Source organism: Brienomyrus brachyistius, chromosome 11 (assembly GCF_023856365.1).
Source record: "Brienomyrus brachyistius isolate T26 chromosome 11, BBRACH_0.4, whole genome shotgun sequence".
Lineage (NCBI taxonomy): Eukaryota > Metazoa > Chordata > Actinopteri > Osteoglossiformes > Mormyridae > Brienomyrus > Brienomyrus brachyistius.
The window spans coordinates 24490797-24508253 of NC_064543.1; the positions used below are offsets into that span (position 1 = coordinate 24490797).

Genomic DNA, 17457 nt, shown 5'->3' on the forward strand with positions numbered 1-17457 from the left:
GCAATTTAGCAACTCCAATTAGCCTCAGCATGTCTTTGGATTATGGGGGGAAACCAGAGTACCTGGAGGAAACCCCACGACGACATGGGGAGAACATGCACACTCCACACACATGTAACCCAGGCAGAGACTCGAACCTGGCTCCCAGAGGTGTGAGGCAACAGTGCTAACCACTGCACCACCATGCCACCCCTCACCCTAACCACTGCACCACCATGCCACCCCTGCTGAAGTACATTGTGCACATAAACTAACAAAAAAAAAAAAACTGTCCATGGCCCCTCTAGGGCTCCATAGATATAAACATGCAGTAGTAATAAATAGAAATATCTTGTTCAGCAAGATAAGCCTCTAATCATGTCACCCTTCTCTTTGATGTCAATAATCACCATTACTTCAGTTTTGCTGCAATTTCTCTGAACAGGTCCAAATATTCACCCATAAAACTTGTCTGCAAAGTCTTGAAAAGACCAGCCAAATAATGTTTGAGTTGTCATGATGACAAGATCAAGTGTCTAAGGCTACCCTTCTCTTTGGCATCACTGTGCAGCAGTGCTTCAGGTTTGGTGCAATTTTTCTCAATATTTGATGAAATCCAGATCTTCACCCCACAATATGTCTGCAAAGTTTGAAAAAGACCAAATACTTTTTGAGTTATCGTGTTGATGACGATGCGGCAGCAAACCAAAATACACCATATGTATTCCCCATCTGGGTGTAGCTGAATAACAAGCTGAATAACAAGATGTACATATAGTTAAATCAATAAAAACAATGGAGGAACATATATGTTCTGTTCTTTGCTTGTATTCAATCACATATAATGGCTTGGGAGTGCATTAATATGCTTATGCCAAGGTTACTGTACATTTGGTTTACCTTTGAGTGCCTAAAGACTGGCATTTGGGCTTTGCAGCAAGAAATTTAAAACAGGCTTATGGTCTCAGCAAAGGACTATCTTCTAGAGAAGTATTGCTTAACATACTGGTATCAACTGATATTTGCGAATCTTGACTGATATTTAAACTTTTCAATATTCCAAGTTAGCATCACCAGAGCTAAAGACACTGAGATGATTGCATTGAACGATCAGCCATTTTCCGTAGTGGAGTACAAGGGATTTTGTCGGCTCATTCATCACTTATAAGAGGTCTGAAAGTACTGGCCTGCAACATGTTTAAAATTCATTATTAAATCTGGCCTGCAGATCGAGCTTTCATTTTTAACAGTATTAAAATGATGTAACGTCACTCCGTTAATCTACAGTATGCTGGCAAGCCTTCTAAGTTTCATCACTAACAACCTAATTGCCTTGGTGGCTCAGCAAGTTGCTCAGAGTTTAGTGAGTTTTGTTTTGGTATTGGTGATACTAGACTGAAATATGACAGTTATCGGTATCGGTCAAAATTTCCACATTAGTAGACGGCTACTATTTTTGAATAATGACGGAGGCTTTGGTTGTATCTAAGCAGACAAGCTAATAATTGCAGTTTCTGCTTGTAAACAATATAAACCTGTAAGCCAAATGTGTGGTAACCATGGTATTAGAGGGTTAATGTAATCCAAACCATGAATTTGGTTTTTAAACACACTCCGCTTCATGTCAGACGCTTCTTCGCCTCTGCAGCCGTCCTTTAACAACAGATAATGCACAGCTTGTCATGCATTAACATCACATGGTTAATACACCTAGGGAATTTCTTATTTATCACCATTTATTAATAAATTGTGGGGAAAGCATACATATCTGCAAGGTCTCAGAAACTGTCACAGGTGACACAAATCTGAGATCAATATTTCATCATGCTGCACTAAGGGAGAAGCAGGCACTGTGGCTGATGCCATTTTTAGAGTCGTTCAATATAGTGCTGAATAATGAATGCTTTAATTAAATGCACATTTATTTTCAGTTGTTCTTTAATGCTTTTCTGGAACCAAAAAAGGTTACAAAGTAAAGGGATGAGCAGATTCTTTCTTCTTACTCACTTTTTATTTTATCACAATGAAATATATGAATAAAATAATGAGCAAACAACTAACAAATATATTTTTAAAAGAACAAATTACAGTAACATCAGTAGAAAAGTCAGCTATTAATCATCAGTATTTGACCAGTATTGATATCCATCCATCCATACATCCATTTTCTATGCCTGCATTTCCTGTGCAAGGTCAAGGGGGTCCACTAGGTCCGTAACCTTTAACTCGTTTACTTTGGGCGGTTTAACATAAACAATACTAGCAAGCCAAGTCAGACGCAGTTGTCAGCAAGATATTTCAGCTGACATGCAGGGCAGCACACACACGCAGATACAGGAAGTGCCACACTGTTTACACCAGCAGAGAGCCACACAGCAATACAAAGAGTGTCTGTGATAAAGCAAATGGAAAACCCAGTGTTTTGACCTCCTGTTCCTTAATCTGAATGCCTGACTGGAAAATATGCTTGCTTAAAACTGTAAAAATGTGCTGCATTAATCGTGACACATTGCTTGACCTGACTGATAATGCTATAAACTGCTGCATTTTTTTCTCCATCATTTTTGTCATATAGTTATTACCCAGTCATTGTACTTAAGCATTCAAATCTTGACAAAAAGTCTGTCTCTCTGTTACAAAGCTTACAAAAGATGTTTGGAATGGAAACAACTCCACTTGTATTTTATTTCTGCTCATCCCCTTTATGGAAAATTCCAGTGACATTGTCTGTATATTTATAGCATTCTAACGCATACATTTTGTACCATTATGCTAATATTTTTTGTACTCCATGTCATGCACATTTCACTGGTGGTCCTTCTCTTATAGAAAAAAACACAGCTTCACTTTGATGCTACCATTCCTCTGCCCTCTTCTCCATACCTCCCTAATTACGCTCAACTCTTCCCAGCTATTTTCAAGGGTATAAACTTAATGAGAAAACCAAGGTAATATCAGAGCAGTTCTTGAGAAGATGCCCAGTAGACCATAGTAGTGCTGTATGTATGTACAAATTCTCATTTCCTCCGTATTCAAATATACACTGAAATGGCACCTGCTGGTACAGTATGCACCGATCATCCATAACATTAAAATCACTCACAGGTGAAGTAAATAACATTGATTATCTTGTTACAATAGCATCAGTCAAGAGTGCCACTATTTATAAGGAAAAGGAACAGTCAATTCTTGAAGTTGATGTGATGGAAGCAGGAAAAATAGGTATCCATAAGGATCGAAGCAAATTTGTCAAGGGCCAAACTGTGATGGCTTGATGACTGTGTCAGAGCACTTCCAAAACAGCAGGTCTTGTGGGAGGTTACTGGCTATGATATAACGGTGTCAGAAGATGGTGCACTGCAGCTTGCTGGTAGTCATAAAACTGTCAGAGTACCCATGCTGACCCATGTCCACCAATGAAACTGCCTAAAATGAGCATGTGAGCATCAGGACTGGACCGATGACCAATTGAAGAAGGTGGCCTGGTCTTATGAGACATGTTTTCTGTTAAGTCATGTGGATGGCCGGGAATGTATGCATTGTTTACCTGTGGAAGAGATGGCACTACGATGTACTATGAGAAGAAGACAAACTGGTGGAGGCAGTGTGATGCTGTGGGCAACGTACTGCTGGGAAACCTTGGGTCCTGGCGTTCAAGCAGATGTTACTTTGATATGTACCTACTAAACATTATTGCAGATGAAGTACATCCCTTCATGACAATAGTATCCCCTGATGGCAGTGGCCTCTTCCAGCAGGATAATGCAACCTGAAATACTCCAATAATTGTTTATGAATGGTTTGAGGAACATGAGAAAGATCTCAAAGTGGTGACTTGGCTTACAAATTCCCCATATCTCGATCTGATTGAGCACCTGTGGGATGTGTTGGACAAAAACATCTGATCCACGGAGGTCCCACCAACTGACAAGACAAACATCTTGGTTTCAGATACCACAGGACACCTTCAGAGGTCTTGTGGACTCCATGCCTTGGTGGGTCAAAGCTGTTTGGCAGCACAAGGGGGAAAGTGACCTAGACGATATTAGGCAGATCACTTTAATGTTATGGCTGGTCAGTATACCAGTTCATTTAAGCACCTTAATCCATTGCAGAGGGGTAATACAAGTCCAGTGCATATATATGAAGTAATAATCTGCATTCTTAACACAATGTACCAAAGTATTGGGGCAATTATGTTACAGAAGAATTTGTTTTTCATTCATCCATCCACCACTTCCATTACAAACTTATTCAGCAGATGTGGGCCTGGAGCCTAGCCAAAGAAAAATAAGGCAAGGGTTACTGGGATGGGATGCTAGTCTACTTAGTCACTCAAACTCCAAATGCACAGAGCCAAGGGCAGCGATCATTTATTTTATTAGATTTATTGAATTCAGATATACTACACTTCTGACTGGGTGATATCTTCTGTCCAGATGGGCACTACAGGCGGCAGCATAAAATGGGAACTTGCACTGTAGTCATATTCTGCTTCTTTAATATTGATCCCAGAAGTCCATTTACTTTCAAACTCTTGGTTGAATTATGGATGGTCCTGAAAATCTTGACACAGAGGATAACAAGAGATAAATGAAGAGTAGTTTAAATTATTCAATGAAGTAACCAGGTGGAGTTTTAACAGCTGCTCTTGCAGACTCACTCCCTTGAGTGAGGAACAAAAGCATCTCGCTCAATAAAGGGGACCATCACACCTCAAGACATTCCAGCAATGGGTCTCCCTTCCGGAGATTTAGTAATGCTTGTCATAATATGATAGCACCTCAATATAAGAGCTTAAAGAGGCACAACTCTCACAGAGGGCTCATTTTTAAATGATTATAGCTAAATGTCTTTTAGATTGGATTTCTTTTAGACGTTGATTTTACAAGGCTGTACAGAGCAAGACCTAGGCCTGTCTTTGTATTTTGAACTTGCCCATGCACCAACTCACAGCTACCTGTGAAAGTGATATGCTAACGATGATGTGTCGGTGAGCACAGCAACACGCAAGGCCTCTTTGCAGAGAGATGGCAATTAATCTTTACTACAGTATATGTTCACAGTCATTTATGTTCTTTGGTATCCCCTCATTCTGGATGGTTTCCAGGGGAATTCTTCGTGTATTCCTCTCACACCCACACAGTAACCTCCTTTGGCTCTCATTGATTCACAGTAAACAAAGATAGCCACTGACTGCAGGGGAACCCGCTTACATATAAAAGGAAACTGCATAGCATCGGGTTTTTCCCAAAAAAAGAATGGCAGCCAGCAATGTCTGAGAAAAAGAGAACCAAAAAGAGTCCAGCCTCTAATGAAAAAATATACCTGTCAGTAAACTGTCCCCATCACCAAAAAAGCATACCAGCTGAATTCTAGACATGCTACTCAATGTTAATGTGAAGGGGGAAACAGAATTACTTCCTGTAATTATTAAAAAACAAGCAAACAGGGCATAAGTTGAGATGTATTAACCCAGAGTGATAAGAAAAAGGGGGTACCTGTGTACTCAGTTCAAGCATGATGTAGATAACAAGGACTTTTCTACAAAGCCATGACTTTGGATCTGAAAATGTCTCACCGAATATTCATCAATATATCCTAGTGGTGAGAGGGCTAATGACTCTAAAAAGAATACAGATATACCTTCAGCTATACCACGAAATCTGTGCTCATTGTGATGAGTTAATCATTAACAAATCTCTGAGCCTCCACAAATCCGTTCAGATTTCAGATGTCCTTAAGAGACAACTGCACCGTAATTGGCTTACTAACCATTCAAGAATTTAACTGTTACGGCGCTTCTAACATCCATTTTTCCTGTTCTTTGCTCAATGCAAGAATACACAGAGAAATGGTCTCAATGCACCTCAAAAATCCTATTTCTTATAAATCATGAGACCAGCTTTTTAGCATAAAATCTAAACTTACGCACTAAAAATTGTGTGATCAGAAAGAATGTAGTCAGAATAACAACACTCTTCCCCTTTACCCACACTGTTCATTATAGAACAATCATCATGCTTGCTAGAATTAATTTAATTCATTCTAGGTTATTTCATACAGTGTTCAAGATCACTGCACCTATTTATTACAGTTCCTAAGGTCATAAAGCAAAGATAGCAAAATATCTATAATGTATTAATCTAACAAACTTTCCACTTTCTACAGAGCTTGTATGAAATGCTTCTAATGAAAAACTAAATTGAGTAATTTTGCATTTTCATGCTTTTAAAAAATTCGAGTACAGTTCATCTTCATCTTATTTTGTCATGTTAACAAGATATAAACATAAAAGAGAATTATGAGCAACCTCAATTCATAGTTAACACAGTAATACAGACATTCTTCAATTACAAAAATATCGAGTATCTCAATATGATTGTGACAGAGGCCTTAGATCACATGGTGGCCCGATCACATCTGAAAGTGCAAACTGAAGACACATCCATCTTTAGTACTGTAGCTGAAAATGACTGCAGGTCATATCCACAAACACAAGACAGGTAGCACTTCCGGCAAGTTCCTGTCTATAATTGCTGTAACTGGCAGTTAAATCTGCCCCTGGGAGAGACCTTGGTGCACGGTCCTATTTGCCATACGGGCAGTTACAGTAAATGGATGTCAGCTGGTGCTGATTCCATCTTTTGTCATTGGCAAAGGGCGCGGAGGAGGTAGATGAAAAGAGGCAGAAGTGTTATGACCTAATCCATACCTGTCAACATCTAGGTTTAAAATATGGCAGGTTTTTTTTTGGATGGGGGTAAATACATAAGTAAACAAACAAATGACAAAAACAAGAAAAGTAAATAAGTTATATGTATTTGTAATTTATTACAAAATATGGGGAAATTTATTACATATTGAGTTCAAGCTGTCCATTGCAAAATGTGCCATATTATTACAGAATGCAGATGCTATTACATAATGAAGTGAAAATTTGTTACATTTTGTAGGGTTATTACATAACATGCTGTTATTATGTAAAGCGTTGTTTCAGGCCTGGGAAAAACTGGAGTGATGGCAGGCATGCTAATCATAAGACAAAACCGGGAATATTACTCTTATAATTAGAGATCTGTGGTTCCTTACCACTGTCCAACCTGTGGCGAATGACTATCTACAACCTAGAAATAGGTCAAAAAGGTACTAACTACTTAGCTACATTACAAGAGCAAATAAGATTAAAACATCTCCAATGAATGATAGTAATATACAAAGGAATATAGGCCTACATATAATAGCCAGAACTGCTTCATGACATATTGCATTTTTAAAACTATTCCATAGGATCAACGATACTCAATAACATAAGGGGTGGTAAAACACATGCCTTTCTATGCTACACAACAGCAGCCACATCCATTAGGGCAAGTTCTGCTAACCATAGATCTCTACTGGATGACACAGGAAGGAAAAGATCCAAAAAGGGGGTCACACATTCTCACAAGGGGAAATGATATGCTATCATTGAGCTGAATAATGAACACAAAATGACACAGGAAATAAGCAGAAATGGAACTTTGTCAATGTACTGTATTGTTTTATTTCTAAAAACCTTTGGATAAACATATCTGCTAAGAGAATGTGAAACTGAAACTGCTAGGCTGGTACCTGTGTGTAGACCACCCTTGTTTACGTTACTGGCAAGGAAACTGCAGCCTGCTGCTGGTGGACGATGCATTATTCAGCAGCCACTTCGCTCAGACCTGAAACGCTTTTTAGGCATCATCAGCGACGCTCCACCACACCACTGGACTTATTAAGGAATGACACCCTGTGGCCTTAGCAGCTACAATCACAAAAGGAAGTGATGACATTCTGCTGTGCTGTCAGAGTGTGTCACTGCAAACAGACACAAGGTCTATGTTTATGCTGCTTTCGTACACCATGATATAATGCAGAAATCCTTTTGTTTTTGGTCATAACATGGAAAGTTATTAAGCCTAGAGTAATACCAAGTATGCCTTCCTGTGATTTATGAATGAATACTGTGAGTGTAAAATGTTTCCTGGACACTAATAAACACTTTATGCATTCATAGCTGCTCTGTATTTGTCCTTGGGGTTGATCAGCATGAAAGCAGAATCAAGGAAATCTAGGTCTCCTTATCTAAGGAACTCCAGCTATTGCAGATTACTCTCCAGGTACAGTTTGACAAACTGTGTGTCATTAACAGGCTCCTTCTCCAACAGGGCCATTTCCTTAGCATACATAGCATCCTGCGGCGCTCTTCCATCTTTCTGTTACACGTTTCCAGGTCAGTCACAACTGGCCCGAGCTCCTCCTTCCAGACAAATCAATACACCTCTGCAGCTTTTCCTGCCAGGAGCTTCTTCAGAGACCTTAATCTCCAGGTAACTAAGCTTGGCTGGAGACCTCTGACTTTCAATTTACACCTTGCGCTTTCTCCCCCAGCGCCGCCTCCCATTCCTTGTAGCTCCCCAGCCTCCCTCTGTATTTTGTTTGCTCCCTGTGTTTTGATTCCGTAGCTCTGAGTTGAACAGGAGACTCCCAGCCCAGCCCCCTTATTCCCTACCTACCATCCCAAAACACAGCTGGGGGGAAAACAGTGCTGAGAGTAATGCAGTGTAATAATTTACCGATTTATCCAGATGGTGGCCAGATGCCTCACTGGTTTATAATTGTTTTCATGTAAAAAAAAATACTGCCATTTATTTGCAAACGGAGAGAAGGGAGCTATGTCAACCTGACATTATTTCCACCATTACTTCTTTGTCTTGTTGGAAAAACTGTAAAACATTGTAATTGAACAACTCCCAGTGGGGACAATAATTAGGACAGAAAAACCACCGGTTGGGTTTCTTTCACACAGCCTGCGTTTCCTATTGTCCATTGTTCAAATTGGATAAGAAGGAGCCTCATTGCTCTCTCCACTCTACAGACATTGGTTGCTGCTCTTACCCTTTGTAAGGGGTTCATTCTACCTACGTTGAACAAAGGGTGTGTTTCCTTTAGGAACAATTTTGATTTTGATGTAAATTTTATAAAGGTCTGCATCTTTCATGAATAGCTGCAAGCAAGATAAGTATGAAGCTATGAAAACAGCACGCAGTACCAAACACACGCTCCTGTAGTTACCAAATGCATATATCAGAGGCAAACAATTTTCTGATTCATGATATATCTGTGTGTGTGTGTGTGTGTCATTGCAGCTCAAATATGGACGCATTCTGAAAATGTGAATTAATTCTTATCAGGGGTAAGAGCTTTCCACAATAAAAGACACATTTTCATTCTCATGCTGCAGAAAAAAGTTGCAGTCATGTGACTGACATTATGAAAAACAAAAGACCCCATGTCCCCCCGCTTTGCATAACAGACGTCCATCCATTCCCGTCCACAACTGTGTCTGCTTATGTAGATTAAATACCTTTTTCTGATACAGGAGCAGTTTGTAATTGTTTGATGTTCCCATTGTAAAAAGGACAGTGCTTGGTCAAAAGAAACCGCAGCATTAGCGGGAACCTAAAACCCCAAAGTCTTTTAATTGAAGTAATTCATTAACTGGCCTAATTTACATCTACAATAGTGGTGCAGTAAGTACTCATTAATGGCTTCCTACCCCAGTTTAATGGTACAATGGAGATTCTTTTATGCGAGACGGCCCATGGCAGAGAGTGACACCCCCCACTGGAAGCAGACAGATCTGGTATTGGTAAAATGACATTTTCTGCTGAAACCTTGACAGAACAGCTGGTGTTCCGACATTCTCCACAGAATGATTTAAATAATTAAGTCATTAAATCATCAAAACCTGAATCTGCCTTATCAATATTTAATAAACTTTCCTTAGAATACCCCTCTAAAGAACTCCCGTCTGCATAAATCGAAGCTGACAAAACTATATCTGCTAGATGAAGCAATCAGCTTGGGTAAATTAACAGAAATCTAATGTGTCTTTTTAGGGGTGGGGAAGCCTGAAATACAAGCACTTGCCAAAGTCTCCCTCTGGAATAAAATGACATTAAGTAAGATACTGAAAATTAATCAGGTGTTGTAGTATTTGATGGTGGTTTGATTAGTCACCCAGCCCCTGTAATAATGCACCGTAAGAGCATGCTGGAAAAGTGACTGTCAACACAATGTGTATCTCTTACAATATTCTTTCACGTAAAACACTGGGCTGCACTTACTAATGTATACATTTTTCAGTTTATATAATTTATATATATATATATATATATATATATATATATATATATATATATATGCATATTTCAGTTTAACTATTTTATTATGTTTGATTTTGTGCTTTACATCCTTTAGCAGGAAAATACTAACCTTAGGCAAAGAGCCAGACTCCCGCTTGACATGGTACGAACATCTATGCTTTACATGAGGTTTATAATGCTCACACAGACCATCCGTGATCAGAATCACAAATGCTGTAATATCACTTCAGGATGAATAATGCGCAGTTGTGAAGTTCCAGATTCTGGCATGTTTTTTTTTTCCATAGGTACGTAACAAAGAACTTCTCAGATGTTTCTCAGACTTATGAGAATTTAACAAACTCTTGGTATGGAGAGTATTTATGGCAAATTTGAACCATTTACTTAAACATTTATAGTGAACCTACTTTCTGGAGAAAATACTTCAGGTGCCATTTAGAGGGAACCAGATAATGAATAGAGCCATGCATTGTACTCTGGGTACCAGAGCTTTGATGTCTAATAACCAGTCCTGTGTTCACCAATGATAATTCAATATAGTCTGGTGGCTTGGTCCATTGTGCACAAGCCTTTCTTCCTGCACTGCATGGGTCATGGCAAAAGTATTTGTTGTCATTCAGGTTAATTTAATCTTACTTCTTAAAGTCCCAACTTCAGTATTTTCAATGGAAGAGTTTATCTTATTTCAGTGGGAAAACACTGTGAGAAACTGAACAACTACAGCGTTCGCAGGTGCAGTCATTGAATTTCCAGTAAAATTCTAAAGTTCAGCTGTACACATTTACATTGGTCCCATGTCAATGCAGTAGCTTATCTGACAAACAAAGCTAGAGACCAACAATATTAGTTACACACACAGTCATCCAGGGAAGAATTGGGGCTTACAGCTAAGAAACTGAAGCTCCTTAGGGGTCACACTCCCAGCCACAAACTTGAAATTATAGCCACAATCTATGGCACCCAAAAGAGCCTGGAAACAGTCATAGTTCTTGTTGTCTTTAGTTCTTAATCTGCATGCTGCTGCTATAATGGATCTGTGCTTTTCCGTTCAGGTGCCAGTACTATAATGGTAGTACACTTATGTCATTTCACCCTCTCTTTCCCACAACTGCACACACATGGTCTTTTCTTCGTCTCTCTATACCTGCTTTTGCTGACATGGTTACATGCTCTGAGCTGTTCCTTTGGGGTGTTTTCACATGCACAAGTGCCAATTGTGGCGCAAGAGTCTTTGCTATCACAAGACCGGTACAGGGCCCACACCGTTTAAATAGTAAAGGAACTTGCAGTCATAAGGGAGCCCGTGGGGTTGCTGTTATTAAAATGAGGCGGAGTCAAGTGCATTGTTGGTTCATTGTTATTTTGAGGGAACGGAAAGCGATTCCGCTATTGACCAACAAAAACCTGGTCTGACGTCAATGCAGCAGTAATTTCACTGTTATTTTAAAGCCTCATTATCAAGATAGTATAATGTGCCTCGCTCACAGCAGTGCGCAAACATGCAAAAGATTACATGTGGTAGAAAAATCGGTGATAATACAAATACAATTGTAATTTCAATTAATAATCACCAAAGAAATTCATAATGACACTGTTGATTTAATTACAATGATTATAATGACTAATTGCTGCTTTGGAATAGTTATTATACTAAACATGTAATGCAACAATGCAAGATTGCTGAAGTAATGGGTTTTCACTTTTAAAATTAGAAGCATTTTATGAGGAACTAACATACGATAGCTCAATCTGCAAAGAGACCGGAAAAAGGTGCAGACTTGATCCAAGGAGTTAGAACTGTTACAGAAACCAATATGAAAAATTTTCTGTGCTGATGTCATATGTGAAGGATAAGTAGAAAGCAGCATAAGGGGATATAATGGAAATAAGATGAAGAAAGTAACTGGAAACAGCTTGTCGAGATGAGGTAGTGAAACCATGAGAACAACCGGCTCCTATAGGTTGACTCTGCCTTGGACCTCTATAAGCAGAAGTAGCTGGTGTCTACAGATATCTGACCCCTCCCTTTTGGCTATAAAAGATGTATGCATTAGTTGTTCGGGGAGCAGATCATGAGATGCATGAAATGCTGCTGAGTGTCTGTTCCCCCAAAGCTTTGCGATAATAAAGTTTTGTCAGACTCTTAAACAAACTGACGTCTTCTGAATTTCTACCATATAAAGACAAAAGGATTACAATGTTAAAGATCATTAATGATTTTTTTTTTTTAATGACATAATGGTTAGGCATAATGACACTGGCTAAATATGACTGTGAGACTCCTGTTTCTGTGGTTTATCGTGGTTCAAAAAAAAGTAAAAAAAAATTAAATGTATTAAATTAAAAATTACAGAAAGTTTCAAACTGCACGCCAAATGAATACAGGCTGTAAGTCAGCGAGTAGCCACCATTGGTTAAGAAATTTTTAAACAAATAAATTATTCTCATTACAGGTTATGTAGACGTACATGATACTATATGTTACATTATAAAATGTGTAACAGCAGCCTTTGAGGGGTATAGAGAGCATGATTTCCGTTTCCCCATCATCACTTTTCTTTGGATATTATCTCTTGAGAATCAGGCTAAAACTTAAGTTTCCTTTTCATTTGAGAGAGTACAGTACTGTAATGGTGTACAATGTGCTTTATTATTACTGTTTTTAATGTTCATAATGTCTTACTGTGCGTAAGTTATCAATTAAATTTTACCGTATGTATTTACACAAAAATCACGTTTTATATATGTAATGTATAAGTGGAGCAGAAAGTGGACCAACAGAAAAGGGATTCAGTTCTTTTTCTGTTCACATTATGAATTTCATTAGTTCCAGTACAACCATGGTTTCATCTACTGTATTTGTTTACTCAAGCATCCCAGAGCAATTGCATGTGATCTGTCTATGGCAAACCTAGAGCGCTAAAATACAATGGTAATGGTACTGGAAGCCACCCTGGATTGCTTTGTGTTCACAATGCACCAGTTAAGCGAACCGCAGCGAAGACTTGAAGTAAACCAAACTGAGACCACCTCAGTTCAGACTGTTTCAGAGAGATCTGAGTTTGCTTGGACTGCTCACATATGGGCAAAAAAAATGCTGACTAATCGCTCTTAGTTCATTTTCAGGGCTGAAAGGGACCAAGTGTGAAAACGCCCTTAGTAACTCGCAGCGTTACTAGAATCAGCCCAGGACTAGTTCTGCAAATGTTTAGCACTGTGAAAAGTTTCATCAAAAAGAATGATGATGAAACAATGGCAAAATCTATATGTACGTTTACAGGATTAAAATTTGAACATAAATATTTTGTATTAAACCTACTTTGTATTAACCCATAACAGCTTCTTAAAGAGTTGAAATGACTAATGATATTATTTCACCTTACTTCTTCAGTCAACTTGGAAGTTTAATACGTCCCTCAAAGAATTTACATTAAAATAGCTCAGGACACTTTTGAGTAAAACCCGCTTGATAACTGCCTTTCCCAGATAATTAGCCAAATGGTCAATTATTTAAATCGTAATAAATAATACAGCCTGCATTTTATAGGCAGTAAATACCAGAAATTACTTTAATAGCTTCAAGAGACATGAAATATGCAAGTATATTACGGAGAGGGAGAAAAACATTTTTTAAAGCAATTTTGTACAATCTACCAAAAAGGATTTATAGTACAACCCAGAACAGAATGTTTCTGTCTGCAAAGGACAGCTACAGTTGTTCATCTGTGAACATGCAGCATGCAGGAACATTACGTAAAGGCCCCGTGTGGACTTCCTTCCTGAATTCACTGCCATCCCCAGGTTCCAATACGGAACTTTAATTTTGAGGAAACTTTTATATTAAGTGGATATGTGGGTAGTGCATCAGTATTCATTCTTTTGGGCTCAGTTTAAGTCAGAGTCATTTCCCCAACGTTTTCAGCATTACACACTACACTGATGCAAATGTACTGGATGTTAGTGAAGGTATTTTATGTGTGTGTGTGTGTGTGTGTGTGTGTGTGTCCGTTATGTTCATATTACATTGTGGAGATCAAATGTTCCCCACATTATATTAAAAACCTATTATTTTGACGTTGCAGGGACCGTTTTTCAGGTCCCCACAAAGATCTGTAAGTACAATCAAAAAAGTAAAAATGCCAAAAGTTTTGTTTTTTTGTTTGGTTATTTATGGTTAAGGTTAGGGTTGAGCAGGGGTTAAGGTCATCATGTTGGCATTGGAGTTTTCCCCATAGAAATGAATGGAGAGTCCCCACAGATATATAATTACAAACCTGTGTGTGTGTGTGTGTGTGGTTGTTAAAAAAAAAGATCAAGATGGAAAACAAGACAACAAAACACATTCCAGTGTATCTGCTTGCACAAATGGCAAATAAAGCTTCTCTTTCCCTGGTTTTCTGGTGAGTTTACTTAATTTCCACTGAGCCTCACTGCACTTCTACAGTGAGCTGTGCAGGAGCACCCCACAGCACACAGCATGCCTCTCACTGCAGGCAGACAAACTCACTGCTTTATATTCAGTCATGAGAACAGCCCGAGAAATCCTTATAGAATAGCCTGACCTCCAGACATCCTCCAGAGCCGACTGCATTCAGGTCTCAGCAGGCAAGCTGCTTGCTCTCCCCATCTCTGCATTAAAGATGCTATATTAATATGAGTTTTGCCTTGGCATAGCTGTTCCTTTGTTATAAGCGTCCATGAGTCATGACCATGAGCGGAAGAAGACCCAAAATACCAACGTGACACCTGTGGCAGCCTGTTTTAACATAAGTCTAGCAAGTCATTTCAGTTTCAGCCCTTCTAGCAGAGTCTGCAGTCAGACTGACAAGTATCCAGGGTAACAGAATTGGCCATTAAAGTCGGCAGTCTGCATCAACAATTTGAAATGACTTTGAGTTCTGGCTCCCCGACACTCCTGGATAAGGGGACATTAGTCCATACTAAACCAGGCACCATTTTCAACTTGATAGCTAACAAATCAGGCGGCCAGTTTCAAACCCTCTGCAATACTGCCAGAATTTGTCTCTGACTGTAACAGAAAAAAAGTCATTTTAGATTTGATGAGCATAATTGACTGAAACTACGACTATCTAAATGTGAAAATCCAAATTCTACAGTGTCCTCAGCATTAAAATTTTCTGCTATATAGTGTAGATTGGAAAAAGCTGTTATTCATCGCTTCTGTTTCCTTGTCTTACCCTGTGTCTCACTTTATATGTTATTTAAGTGAAATCTTTGTTTAACAGCATCTTAATGCTACTCCACATGGAATCCGCTGGTTGAGTAATTTGTTACTCACTACATTCTTCTGCCTGCTAACATTCTTTCATTAACGTTGATAATTGTGGTAAGCTTTACATCCAATTACTTCAATGGCATTCCCAGCAGGCTTTATGGCCCTGAATGATCACGCTCCCTCGTCTGATAGAGCTCAGGCTGACTGCTGAGCAGGACTGTGGTTGTTCCTCCTGATTAATCTGTGTGGTTCCCCAGATTCCTGTAGTAATGCTGTATTCCACTGATTTCTCTGAAGAGCAGAGAATGGATATAAGAAGGTTAACATAACATTGACTTCTGTTTAGCTATCCTCTCTTGTAAGACATTACAAATTACTGATTTATTTTTTTCCATAGTGACCTACCATTTGACCATTTTGAGTTAGACACACAGGGCCGAACTACGTGCTCTGAAGACAGTCTTCACTCTGAGAATGACTGTAATCACTCTACAAGTCTGTACCCTTCCTGATCATTTACTCTCTGCTCTGTCTATTGGTGTTTATTATTCCTGCTTTCTTTGCCTTTGTGATTACCTATAAAACCTCAGTGTCAGATGCTCATTTAAACTAATCAGAGCAGAGTCACCGAAATTACATATTATGCAAAATATTGTCCCACTGGCGCTAACCTTCTGAGACTATAAACTCTTTATCTGTAATGTACTGTACATTTAGAACAACATGGCAGCTTCCACTTGAAAATTGCAAAATGCAATTTCCATCTTCATTTGGGATCATCAGTGACACACCAATGTTTAAACACTGAGATTTCGGTGAGTGGCCTTGTTCATTACCTGTAATAATGGCATTAAGCTGATGAATGTTTAAGGCAGCAAGAGCAGTGCAGATGACAACATGAATGCTTCAGATAAATCAATACCACTAAATGGTATTAATTGCATTTAGATCTGACACGATGTTGGAAAACAAGACATCAAAAAAGGATTATCTGTGCCCATGATGCTGTAAAATGCAAATGACCAGCAAAAAGCTTGAGGAGATATAAACACTGGCCATCTTGTTCCTCACAGGAGCCTGGTTTTCATGTCAGCACTCACTGTTGCACTGCACACTGCATTTTCAGCAGCTACCCTCTCTATCATCTATTACTCTCTGAATACCACTCACTGCAGCTGTTAGGGATGAACATTCAAGATAACATGGAGACATTAACACAAACAAACAAGGCCATGCTAATTACACACCTTCCAAGTCAAAAATAAAATCACAAATGAAAGATCTAGGCTAGAGTCAGGTAACAGATCCTGAATGCTTAAACAGTATCAGTGATTCTTAAAGAACTGTCTCTGAAACCAGTAACACACATAGCCAATGCATTTACCTAGTGTGCCAAAATGAAGGCATGTTCTCCGCATTACACTCAATTTGTAATTTTATAACACACTTCCAGCAGAACTGTAAACACTGATCTCTACATTACTATACTATTTTTCCAATTACTTTCCACATTAAGAACATGAAGATTTAACCTAGTTTCTGATATTTTTTTTCCTAGCACAAAGGTTTTTGTCTTCTACTGTTCTTTTGTTGTTTGAGCAGTGTTATAACATTTTGAAGACAAAGAAAACCTTATTTGTATTGATAATGTGTTATGATGGGAATATGCATCCATACGTTACACATCTGGATACCTGTGTATGTGTGTTTGCTAAATGTAGGACAGCACTTTGCAAAGTGCTATACTCTGCACACAGGTAAAGCTAAAGCCACAAGTATTTTTAACAAATTCATTTGATGGTCTGTTTGTATATTATTGACGTGAAAACACAAGGAGCTGTTTACTTTTTCAAGAGATGTATAATGTTTTGCTGGTTTAGCACAAGTTTTTGCGGTTAGTGAGTAGAGTTCTGCAATAAAGGCCTATTGTTTCAAAGATAGTGTCTAAGAAATCACAAAAAACTGTAATAATATATGGCTTCTATCTTCTCTCTGTCAGCCGGAGCTGGTCATACTTCCCCAAATATTTCCCGTTTTCCGCACCTC

The 17457-nt window shown here is 38.7% G+C and overlaps 1 protein-coding gene across 1 annotated transcript in view; it reads right to left on the bottom strand.

The window, feature by feature from the left end:
- Positions 1 to 17457, bottom strand: part of LOC125704270 (transmembrane protein 263-A-like) — a 90375-nt gene that overhangs the window by 59143 nt on the left and 13775 nt on the right. The window lies entirely within an intron of this gene.